This window comes from Mobula hypostoma, chromosome 3 (genome assembly GCF_963921235.1).
Source record: "Mobula hypostoma chromosome 3, sMobHyp1.1, whole genome shotgun sequence".
NCBI lineage: Eukaryota > Metazoa > Chordata > Chondrichthyes > Myliobatiformes > Myliobatidae > Mobula > Mobula hypostoma.
In genome coordinates, this window is record NC_086099.1 from 106,801,055 (window position 1) to 106,813,145 (window position 12,091).

The 12,091-nt window shown below is 43.2% G+C and overlaps 1 protein-coding gene across 2 annotated transcripts in view; it reads left to right on the forward strand.

The window, feature by feature from the left end:
* Positions 1-8,713: 8,713 nt before the first annotated feature.
* Positions 8,714-12,091, forward strand: part of sec24d (SEC24 homolog D, COPII coat complex component) — a 202,873-nt gene continuing 199,495 nt past the window's right edge. The window contains exon 1 of one of the 2 annotated variants that reach the window (XM_063043567.1): positions 8,714-8,875. The gene's annotated coding sequence lies outside the window, so the exon portion shown is untranslated. Of the gene's footprint in view, positions 8,876-11,562; positions 11,576-12,091 lie in introns of those variants that run through there. The other variant, XM_063043568.1, reaches the window with a different exon arrangement.

Sequence of the window (12,091 nt, forward strand, 5' to 3'; positions counted from 1 at the left end):
GAGGGGGGAATTTAAAGGTAATGTGAGGGCCAAGTTTTTTAATGCAGAGAATGGTAGGTGCCTAGAATGGATTAACATATCATCTGTCATGCAGTTGGCCCTGATAGACCTAGAAAACAAGGACACTTACGTCAGAAGGCTGTTTCTGGATTTCAGTTCAGCATTAACACTATTGTTCCATAGATGTTGGTGAACAAATTCCTACCCCTCGGTCTAAATGCACCATTGTGCAACTGGGTGTTGAACTTCCCAACCAACGGACCTCAAATAGTCAGGATCACAAACGCTCCTCCCTCCCCATCATCCTCAACATCAGTGCTCTATGCTGAGCCCATTGCTGTACACTCTGCTCACACATGACTGCATGGCCAAACACCCGAGTAATCACATCGTCAAGTTTGTTGATGACATGACAGTGATGGGGTTCATCACTAACAACGATGAGATGGCCTACTGAGAAGAAGAGGTGGAAGAGCTTGAGGCCAAGACATTAATTTCTTCTTTAATGTCAACAAGACAAATAAAATGGTTATCAACTTCAGGAAAATTTGCTCCACTCACACCCCAGTTTACATTGGTGGCACAGCAATGAAAACTGCAAGCAGTTTCAAACTTCTGGGAGGGCCGTTCACACACAACCTCTCGTTGCCCTAAAACACAGTCAGGAAAGCTCACCAATGCCTCTAGTTTCTGAGGAGGCTGTAAAGAGTTGGACTATGCACATCAACACTCACGTCATTCTGCAGATATGCAGTAGAGAGCATCCTAACAAGCTGCATCACTGCTTGGTATGCAAAGTGCACTGCGGCAGACAGGGAGGTTTCACAACGGGTAGTCAAAGCTGCCCAATGCATCACTGGCACCAGCCTACCCAAAATCAAGTATATATATACAGAAAGTTTCTGGAAAAAGGCCATTAACATCATGAAGAATCCCACCCACCCTGCCCATGGACTGTATGTCCCACTCTCATCAGGGAGGAGGCTATATAGCATCCATGCCAAGAACACCAGACTCAAAAACAGTTACTTTCCACAAGCGGTAATGCTGATCCACACCGCCACATTATTATCAGAATCAGGTTTATTATCACCGGCATGTGTCATGAAATTTGTTAACTTAGCAGCAGCAGTTCAATGCAATACATAATATAGAAGAAGAAAAATAATAATAAATAAATTACTGTATACATAGCAACACACATCAAAGTTTCTGGTGAACGCAGCAGGCCAGGCAGCATCTCTAGGAAGAGGTACAGTGGACGTTTCAGGCCGAGACCCTTCGTCAGGACTAACTGAAGGAAGAGATAGTAAGAGATTTGAAAGTGGGGGGGGAGGGGGAGATCCAAAATGATAGGAGAAGACAGGGGGCAGGGGCGGATGGAGCCAAGAGCTGGACAGGTGATTGGCAAAAGGGATATGAGAGGATCATGGGACAGGAGGCCCAGGGAGAAGGAAAAGGGGGAGGGGGGGAAACACAGAGGATGGGCAAGGGGTATAGTCAGAGGGACAGAGAGAGAAAAAGGAGAGAGAGAGAGAAAGAATGTGTGTATATAAATAAATAACGGATGGGGAACGAGAGGGAGGTGAGGCATTAGCAGAAGTTAGAGAAGTCAATTTTCATGCCATCAGGTTGGAGGCTACCCAGACGGAATATAAGGTGTTGTTCCTCCAACCTGAATGTGGCTTCATCTTTACAGTACAGGAAGCCGTGGATAGACATATCAGAATGGGAATGGGATGTGGAATTAAAATGTGTGGCCACTGGGAGATCCTGCTTTCTCTGACGGATGGAGCGTAGGTGTTCAGCAAAACGATCTCCCAGTCTGCGTCGGGTCTTGCCAATATATAGAAGGCCACATCGGGAGCACCGGATGCAGTAATGTGCAATTAAAATGTGTGGCCACTGGGAGATCCTGCTTTCTCTGGCGGACGGAGCATAGGTGTTCAGCAAAACAATCTCCCAGTCTGCGTCGGGTCTCGCCAATATACAGAAGGCCACATCGGGAGCACCGGACACAGCACCTCTCCCTCATACCCCATCCGTTATTTATTTATATACACACATTCTTTCTCTCTCTCTCCTTTTTCTCCCTCTGTCCTTCTGACTATACCCTTTGCCCATCCTCTGGGTTTTTTCCCTCCCTCCCCCTTTTCCTTCTCCCTGGGCCTCCTGTCCCATGATCCTCTCATATGCCTTTTGCCAATCACCTGTCCAGCTCTTGGCTCCAACCCTCCCTCTCCTGCCTTCTCCTATCATTTGGATCTCCTCTCCCCCTCCCACTTTCAAATCTCTTACTATCTCTTCCTTCAGTTAGTCCTGACGAAGGGTCTCGGCCTGAAATGGTGACTGTACCTCTTCCTAGAGATGCTGCCTGGCCTGCTGCGTTCACCAGCAACTTTGATGTGTGTTGCTTGAATTTCCAGAATCTGCAGATTTCCTCGTGTTTACTGTATAGATATATTGAATAGATTAAAAATTGTGCAAAAAACAGAAATAATATACGTTTGTATATTAAAAAAGTGAGGTAGTGTTCATGGGTTCAATGTCCATTTAAGAATTGGATGGCAGAGGGGAAGAAGCTGTTCCTGAATCACTGAATGAGTGCCTTCAGGCTTCTGTACCTCCTACCTGATGGTAGCAGTGAGAAAAGGGCATGCCTTGACTGCTGAAGATCCTTAATAATGGATGCTGCCTTTATGAGACTCCGCTCCTTGAAGATGTCCTGGGTACTTTGTAGGCTGGTACCCAAGATGGAGCTGATTAAATTTACAACCTTCTGCAGCTTCTTTTGATCCTGTGCAGTAGCTCCCCGCACCCCCCTCCCCCCATACCAGACAGTGATGCAGCCTGGCAGAATGCTCTTCATGGTACATCTGTAGAAGGGATATACCAAATTTCTTCAAACTCCTAATGAAGTGTAGTTGCTGTCTTGCCTTCTTCACAGCTGTATCGATATTTTGGGACTAGGTTAGGTCCTCAGAGATCTTGACACCCAGGAACTTGAAATTGCTCACTCTCTCCACTTCTGATCCCTCTATGAAGATTGGTATGTGTTCCTTTGTCTTACTCTTCCTGAAGTCCACAATCAGCTCTTTCATCTTACTGACATTGAGGGCAAGGCTGTTGCTGTGACACCACTCCACTAGTTGGCATATCTCGCTCCTGTATGCTGTCTTGTCTCCATCTGGGATTCTACCAACAATGGTTGTATCATCAGCAAATTTATAGATGGTATTTGAGCTCTGCCTAGCCACACAGTCATGGTTATAGAAAGGGCAGAGCAGTGGGCTAAGCACACACCCCTGAGGTGCACCAGTGTTGATCGTCAGCGAGGAGGATATGTTATCACCAATCCGCACAGACTGTGGTCTTCGGTTAGGAATTTGAGGATCCAATTGCAGATGGAGGTACAGAGGCCCACGTTCTGTAACTTTTCAATCAGGATTGTGGGAATGATGGTATTAAATGCTGAGCTATAGTTGATGAACAGCATCCTGACATAGGTGTTTGTGTTGTCCAGCTGGTCTAAGGCCGTGTGAAGAGCTATCGAGATTTTGTCTTCCGTTGACCTATTATGGCGATAAGCAAATTGCAATGGGTCCATGTCCTTGCTGAGGCAGGGGGCCAGTCTAATCATGACCAATCTCTCAAAGCATTTCATCATGTCTCGTCAATTATCTTATGAATGTCACTTTATGGACATACAATTCATCTATGTATATTAGCGATCTTATGTATTTATATTTATCGTATAATTATTAATATTGTGTTCTTGATATTTTGTGTTTTTATGTGCTGTATCCAATCCGGAGTAACAATTATTTTGTTTTCCTTACACTTGTGTACAGGAAATGAAACTAAACAACCTTGAATCTTGACGAGACTTTCAGATAGGACCTATGAATATGAAGGGATATGGACCTGTCCATATCACAGAAGGACATTTAGCAGGAAGAGGATATTTAGTATAAATTGGCGTTGATCAGCATAACAATGTGGGCTGCATGGCCTCTCCAGTGGTGTACTATTCTATGTTTCTGAATCAAGGGACAAGATCGGAGTAGAGAAAAAGCAGTTCTCTTAGTTAAGGAGTCCACAACTCGACTAGGACTCACTGCAGTGAATGGAAATCAGTTCTACAGATATAGAAAACCTGAAGTTAAAGGAGAAAATGCTTGTTACACTCATCAGATTAAGCAGCATTGGTGGAAAGACAGAGTTGACATGACAGATCCAAGACCTGTCAGAAATGGTGAGATGAAGAAAACTATCTTAAAACAGAAACTGATCTCTATTCTCTATCCCAGTTTTTTCTAAGGATGCTGAATATTTCCGCCAATTCCTTTATTTTCTCTCTCTCCCAAAGTCAAAGTAAATTTTATTATCAAGGTATATATATGTTGCTCTATACAACCTGAGATTCATTTTCACGTGGGGGTATTCAGCAAATCCATCAACGGAAGATCAATCAGAGTGCAGAAGACAACAGACTGTGCAAATACAAATATAAATAAATAGGAATAAATAATGAGAACATTAGATAATGAGATAAAGAGTCCTTGAAAATGAACTAATTGGTTGTAGGAACATTTCAATGATGGTGCAAGTAAAATTGAGTGCATTTAGCCCCTTTTATTCAAGAGCCTGATGGTTAAATAAGAACATAAGAAATAGGAGCAGGAGTAGGCCATCCGGCCCATCGAGCCTGCCCCGCCATTCAATAAGATCAAGGCTGATCTGTCTGTAAACTCAGCTTCATCTACCTGCCTTTTCCCCATAACCCTTAATTCCCCTACTATGTAAAAAATCTATCTAACTGTATCTTAAATATATTTAGTGAAGAAGCCTCAACTGCTTTCCTGGGCAGCGAATTCCACAGATTCACCACTCTCTGGAGAAAAACTGTTTCTCCTCATCTCCATCTTAAATCTTCTCCTCTAAATCTTGAGGCAATGTCCCTTAGTTCTAGTCTCACCTCCCAATGGAAACAACTTTCCTACTTCTATCTTATCTATCCCTTTCAAAATTTTGTGTATTTCTATAAGATCCTCTCTCATTCTTCTGAATTCCAGAGAGTATAGTCCCAAGCAACTCAGTCTCTCCTCATAGGTTAACCCCTTCATCCCTGGAATCAACCTGGTGAATCTCTTCTGCACTGCCTCCAAAGCCAGTATATCCTTCCTCAAGTATGGAGACCAGAACTGCACACAGTACTCCAGGTGCGGCCTCACCAGTACCCTGTATAGTTGCAGCATGACCTCCCTGCTCTTGAATTCAATCTCTCTAGCAATGAAGGCCAACATTCCATTTGCCTTCTTAATAACCTGTTGTACCTGCAAGCCAACTGTTTGCAATTTATGAACAAGCACTCCCGAGTCTCTCTGCACAACAGCATGCTGCAATCTTTCACCCTTTAAATAATAATCTGCTCTTCTGTTATTCCTTCCAAAGTGGATGATCTCGTATTTACCAACGCTGTATTCCATCTGCCAGACCTTGGCCCACTCACTTAACCTATCTATATCCCACTGCAGACTCTCCATGTCCTCTGTACAATTTGCTTTTCCACTCAGTTTAGTGTCATTTCCGCAATTTTGCTACGTTACACTCAGTCCCCTCTTCCAAATCATCAATGTAAACAGTAAACAGCTGCGGGCCCAGCACCGACTCCTACGGCACCCCACTCACCACTGACTGCCAACCAGAGAAACACCCATCTATACCAACTCCCTGCTTTCTATTGGTTAACCAATCCACTATCCATGCCAATACACTTCCTCCGACTCCATGCATCCATATCTTATTTATACGTCTTTTGTGTGGCACCTTATCGAACGCCTTCTGGAAATCCAAGTATACGACATCCACCTGTTCCCCTCTATCCACTGCACTCATTATGTCCTCAAAGAACTCCAGTAAGTTTGTCAAACAGGACCTGCCCTTTCTGAATCCATGCTGCATCTGTCTAGTGGAACCACTCCTTTCTAAATGTTTTGCTACTTCTTCCTTAATGACAGCTTCAAGCATTTTCCCGACTACAGATGTTAAGCTAACTGGCCTATAGTTGCTCGTCTTTTGCCTACATCCTTTTTTAAAAAGTGGCGTAACATTTGCTGTCTTCCAATCCGCCAGGACCTGCCCAGAATCTAGACAGTTTTGGTAAATGATTACCAACTCGTCTACTATAACCTCTGCCAATTCTTTCAGCACCCTGGCATGCATCCTATCAGGACCAGGGGACTTATCTACCTTCAGGCTCTCTGGTTTGCTCATCACTATCTCTTTAGTGACAGTGATTTTATCAAGGCCCTCACCTCCCATTTCATCCATAACATCATTCTTTGGCATATTAGACGTGTCCTCCACTGTGAAGACCGACGCAAAAAAGTCGTTCAATGCCTCAGCCATTTCCTTATCACCCAATATCAATTTCCCCTTCTCGTCTTCCAAGAGACCTACTTTGACTTTGGCCACCCTCTTCTGCTTTATATATTTATAAAAACTTTTGCTATCTGTTTTTATATTTTGTGCTAATTCACTTTCATACTCTATCTTCCCTTTCCTTATTTCTTGTTTAGTTCTTTGTTGCTTTTTAAAGTTTTCCTAATCCTCCGGTCTCCCACTATTCTTTGCAACTTTGTACACATGAGCTTTTAATTTGATACTATATTTTATTTGCTTAGTTATCCAAGGCTGGCTCTCCCCACACTTACTGTCCTTACTTTTGACTGGAATATACTTTTATACTTTATACTTTATTGTCACCAAACAATTGGTAATAGAACGTACAATCATCACAGCGATATTTGATTCTGCGCTTCACATCCCCTGGATTACAAATATTAAATATTAAAGATATTAAAAATAGTTAAAATTAGTAAATATTAAAAATTTGAATTATAAATCATAAATAGAAAAATGGGAAGTAAGGTAGTGCAAAAAAAACCAAGAGGCAGGTTCGGATATTTGGAGGGTACGGCCCAGATCCAGGCCAGGATCCATTCAGCACTCTTATCACAGTTGGAAAGAAGCTGTTCCCAAATCTGGCCGTACGAGTCTTCAAGCTCCTGAATCTTCTCCCGGAGAGGAGAAGGACAAAAAGTGTGTTGGCTGGGTGTGTCGTATCCTTAATTATCCTGGCAGCACTGCACAGCACAGCGTGCGGTGTAAAGTGAGTCCACGGATGGAAGATTGGTTTGTGTGATGTGCTGCGCTGTGATTGCGATCTTCTGCAGCTTCTTTCGGTCTTGGACAGGACAACTTCCATACCAGGTTGTGATGCACCCTAGAAAAATGCTTTCTACGGTGCATCTATAAAAATTAGTGAAGGTTTTAGGGGACAGGCCAAATTTCTTTAGTTTTCTCAGGAAGTAAAGGCGCTGGTGGGCTTTCTTGGCAGCGGACTCTGCTTGGTTGGACCAAGTCAGGTCATTTGTGATATTGACTCTGAGGAACTTAAAGCTTTTGACCTGTTCCACTTGCGCACCACCTATGTAAATTGGGTCGTGCAGTCCACTACTCCTTCTGAAGTCAACAACCAATTCCTTCATCTTGCTGATGTTGAGGGATAGGTTATTGTCTTCGCACCATGCCACCAGGTTCTTAATTTCCCCTCTGTACTTTTGTTGAGCACTGTGAAAAATCTCTTTGGAAGTATTCCACTGTTCCTCAACTATCCTACCAAATAGCCTGTGCTCGCAATCCACATTAGCCAACTCCTCCCTCATCCTGTTGTGGTGTCCCTTGTTCAAGCATAATACATTAATTTTAGATCTATTTCATCCTCCATCTGAATGTGAAACTCATTCAAACTATGATCACTCTTTCCAAGAGGAAAACTCAGGGATAAAGTTAAGAAACACTTCTAATTAAAGTATGGTGAAAAATGTAAACTTCTGCATATTCATAATGAATTGTTAATTATAAGTCTGAGACTGGTGTGGTTCTGTGGATATAAAGGCAGGCACATAGTATTAGCTCACAGATCAGTCATGCACAGGCCCAGTAAGTTACATGGCATACTCTTGTTCCTGTGCACTCTTATGATTGCAATTCAACAATTACCGTAGGATGAAAACTCAGATAATACACCAAAAACACTTGAGCAAATTGTAAATATAAATCATGAATATAAACTGTACTTATCAATAGTGTGTGGTGCACAGTGTCTACCAAAAACTGCCCATATTATTAGCATCCATGGAGAAGGTGATTAATGGTCTTACAACTGTTTTAGGTAGATATAATGCATAAATAGCGGAGATGGATCATGATAAGTGGCCACACAAGATTGCACCTTAAAATTGGTGCGAAGAAACACAAACAACAGAAGCTATGGCGACTGATTTTGACCCCTCTTTATAACGTTCCTGTCCTCCCCTTGTCTCTCAAATTTTGCTGCCTTTTCACGGCCTAGTTTAATTCCTCGATCTCCCTGCTTTCCTCCAGTTCTTTTGCAGCGGCCCGACACATTCTGCTCCTTCTTACTGTCTCGGTGAGATTGGCCACGTCTCCCGGGCCGCCTGCCCAAGGTTCCCACTGCCTCCCGCGTTTGGCATGGTTTCGCCACTGTCCCTCTGGGCCCCGTGGCTTCACATCATCCCTATCCGCCCCTCCACTCGGCCCATCTCCTCGGTTTCCGATTCTCTTTCTACGCTGACGTGTGCCTCTGGCTGCCCGGTGGCTGCGCATGCGCAGCGTCCGGGCGAGCTTGTGCCGGCCGGCCGGCGGTGGCGGCTCTTTGACGTGGCACTTCCCCAGCTGGTGGACAGAGCATTGATTGCACCGAGAGCAAGCCCGGCTACAGGACAGCCGGCTAGGGCAATAACCGGGCACCCCAGTGAGGCAGCAAACGGCATCCACTGACCGCAAGGTAAACTGCAACGGTGCTCTTAAGCAGTTTTGCATTTTGGTTCCTGATTCATTTAGCTTAAGATTGCATATTTTCTATTATATTTCTAAATCTTTCTTCCTTCAGACACTGGCAGTTCCTAAACTGAGCACTTTCTCCTGAATTATATATTCATCTAGAATAAAGAGTAAGGACATCAGCAAATTTCAAATACGTGGGGAGTTTGACGTGGCAATTCATTCACTGACTGCTCTGTCAACTAATCTGAGGTGTCAATTCAGAAGGATGGCTGTTGTGCGCATTTTATTTTACAGCGTTTATACAATACTGGTAATAGGGATGTGTTAATATTTTTATTCAATTAACGTGTATTTTTCTCAATGAAAGTTTGTGTTTGAGGAGTGAGGCCTTGCACCAGCTGTAATGTGTACAACAGTGATGTGCAGTTGTAGCAAATGTGTACATGCAGAGTTAGAAGCAACATCAGTCTAAAAAAAGCCAAGTATTATAAAATACTAATCAATAAGAGTTAGGTGCTTGAGCTTGTAGTGTGTACTTCTGGGATAATTATTATTTATAATTCACAATTTGATCATGTATTTGTCATTAAGTTACTTAATATTTTAGTGAATAATATTTCTATCGTTCATCCCCTCCATCCATTCTTCCATTCTTTACCCAGATTTTCACTCCTTGAAATTTCTAGTTGAATGTTGATAAAACTTGCTAAATGCATTTGTTTTAAGATTCTGTGGCAGAGAGCACAGCTTGAGAATAGAAGGATGTGCCTTAAGGGCAGAGCTGAGGAGGAATGAGGGTGGTGAAATGTGGAATTCATTGCTATAGATGGCTGTGAAGGCCAAGTCGTTTGGTCCATTTAAATTGATAGGTTCTTGATTAGTAAGGGAGAAGGCAAGAGAATGGGGTTGAGATGGAAAATAAATCAGTTATGAATGAATGATAGCAAACAGTTGATGGGCTGAATAGCCAAATTTTGCTCCCAGGTTTTGCAATCATATTCTTTATTTCACAAACTAGATGTTGGAGGCAAGGCCTGGAGCAAAAGCTTATCCCTAATTGTCCTTGAAAACAGCTGCTTTCTTGAACTTATGACTCAGAATCAGGTTTAATATCACTGGCATATGTCATGAAATTTGTTATGCAGCAGCAGTTCATTGTAATACCAAAAAACGGTAAGTTACAATAAGTGAGTATATGTGTGTGTATTGATACTTGAGAGTTAAATTGAGTAAATAAATAGTGCAGAAAGCAAAAAAAAAGTAGTGAGGCAATGTTCATTGGTTCAGTGTCTATTCAGAAATCTGTTGGCAGAGGGGAAGAAGCTATTCCTGAATCACAGAGTTTGTGCCTTCAGGCTTTCAGGCCTGTACCTCCACCCTGTTAGGAGCAATGAGAAGAGGTCACATCCTGGGCATTAGGGATCCTTAATGATGGATGCTGCCTTTTTGAGGCATCATGGTTTGAAGGTGTTGTGGATGCTGGTGAGGTTAGTGTCCATGATGGAGCTGATTGAGTTCACAACTTTCTGCAGCTTAGTCCGATCCTGTGCAGTGTCACCCCATACCAGATGGTGATGCAGCCAGTTAGAATGCTCTCCACACTATGTCTGTAGAGATTTGTGAGTGTCTTTGGTGACATACCAAATCTCAAAATCCTAATGAAATATAGTCATTGTCTGCCTTCATTGTAACTGCTTCAATATGTTGGGCCCAGGATAGATCCTCAGAGATATTGACACCCAGGAACTTGAAGTTGCTCACCCTTTCCAATTCTGATCCCTCGATGAGAACTGTTATTTGTTCTCTTGTCTTACCCTTTCTGAAGTCCACAATCAATGCTTTAGTCTTACTGACGTTGAGTGCAAGGTTGTCCTACGACACCACTCAACCAGCTGATCTGTCTCTTTCCTGTATGCCTTCTCATCACCATCAGAAAAGCTGCCAGCAATAGTTCTGTCATTAGCAAAGTTATAGATGGCACTTGAGCTGTGCCTAGCCACACAGTCATGGGTGTAGAGAGAGTAGAGCAGTGGGCTGAGCACACATCCCTGACGTGTGCCAGTGTTGATTATCAGTGAAGTGGAGAGGTTATTTTCAACCTGCACAGACTGGTCTTCTGGTTAGGAAGTTGAGTATCCAGTTGCAGAGGAAGGTACACAGGCCCAGGTTTTGGAGATTTTTGATCAGAACTGTAGGAATGATTGTGTTTAATGCTGAGCTGTAGTCAATAAACAGCAGCCTGACATAGCTATTAGTATTGTCCAGGTGATCCAAGTTTGTATGAAGAGGCAATGAGATCGCATCTGCTGCAGACTTATTGTGGTGATAGACAAATTGCAGTCTGTCCAGGTCCTTGCTGAGGCAGGAGTTGATTCTAACCTTGACCATCCGCTCAAAGCACTTCATCACCATAGCTGTGAGTGCTGTTGGACGATGGCCGTTAAGGTTGCTCACCCTGCTCTTCTTGGACACTTGTATGATTGTTGCTCTCTTGAAGCAGGTGGGAATTTCTGACTGTAGCAGTGAGAGATTGAAAATGTCGTTGAACACACCCACCAGTTCGTCAGCACAGGTTTTCGGAGCCCTACCAGGTGTAACATTGGGACCTGTCACCTTGCAAGGGTTAACTCTCTTGAAAGACAGTCTGACATTGGCCTTTGAGATGGAGATCACAGGGTTACCAGATGCTGCAGGGACTCACGTAGGTGTAGTTTTATTCTTACTTTCAAAGCGTGCATTAAAGGTGTTAAGCTCATCTGGGAGTGAGGCATCAGTACCATTCATGGTGTAAGATTTCACTTTGTAGGAAGTAATGGCTTGCAAACCCTGCCAGAGTTGGCATGCATCCAATACTCCCTCTAACCTCAATTGGAATTGTTCTTTTGCCCTAGAGATAGCCCTCTGTAGGTCATACCTGACCTTCTTGTTTGGTCCTGGACTTAAGTTTCACCAGGGTTTTTGATGCCATACTCAGGTTATAAGACCATAAGATCATAACTGTAGGAGCAGAATTAGGCCATTCAACCCATCAAGTCTGTTTTACCATTGCATCATGGCTGATTTATTACCCATCTCAACTCATTCTCCTTACTTCTTCCTGTAACCTTACTAACACCCTTACTAATCAAAAACCTATCAAACTCTGCTCTAAATATACCACATGACTTGGCTTCCATGACCAACCATGGCAATAAATTTGACAGATTCACCACCCTCT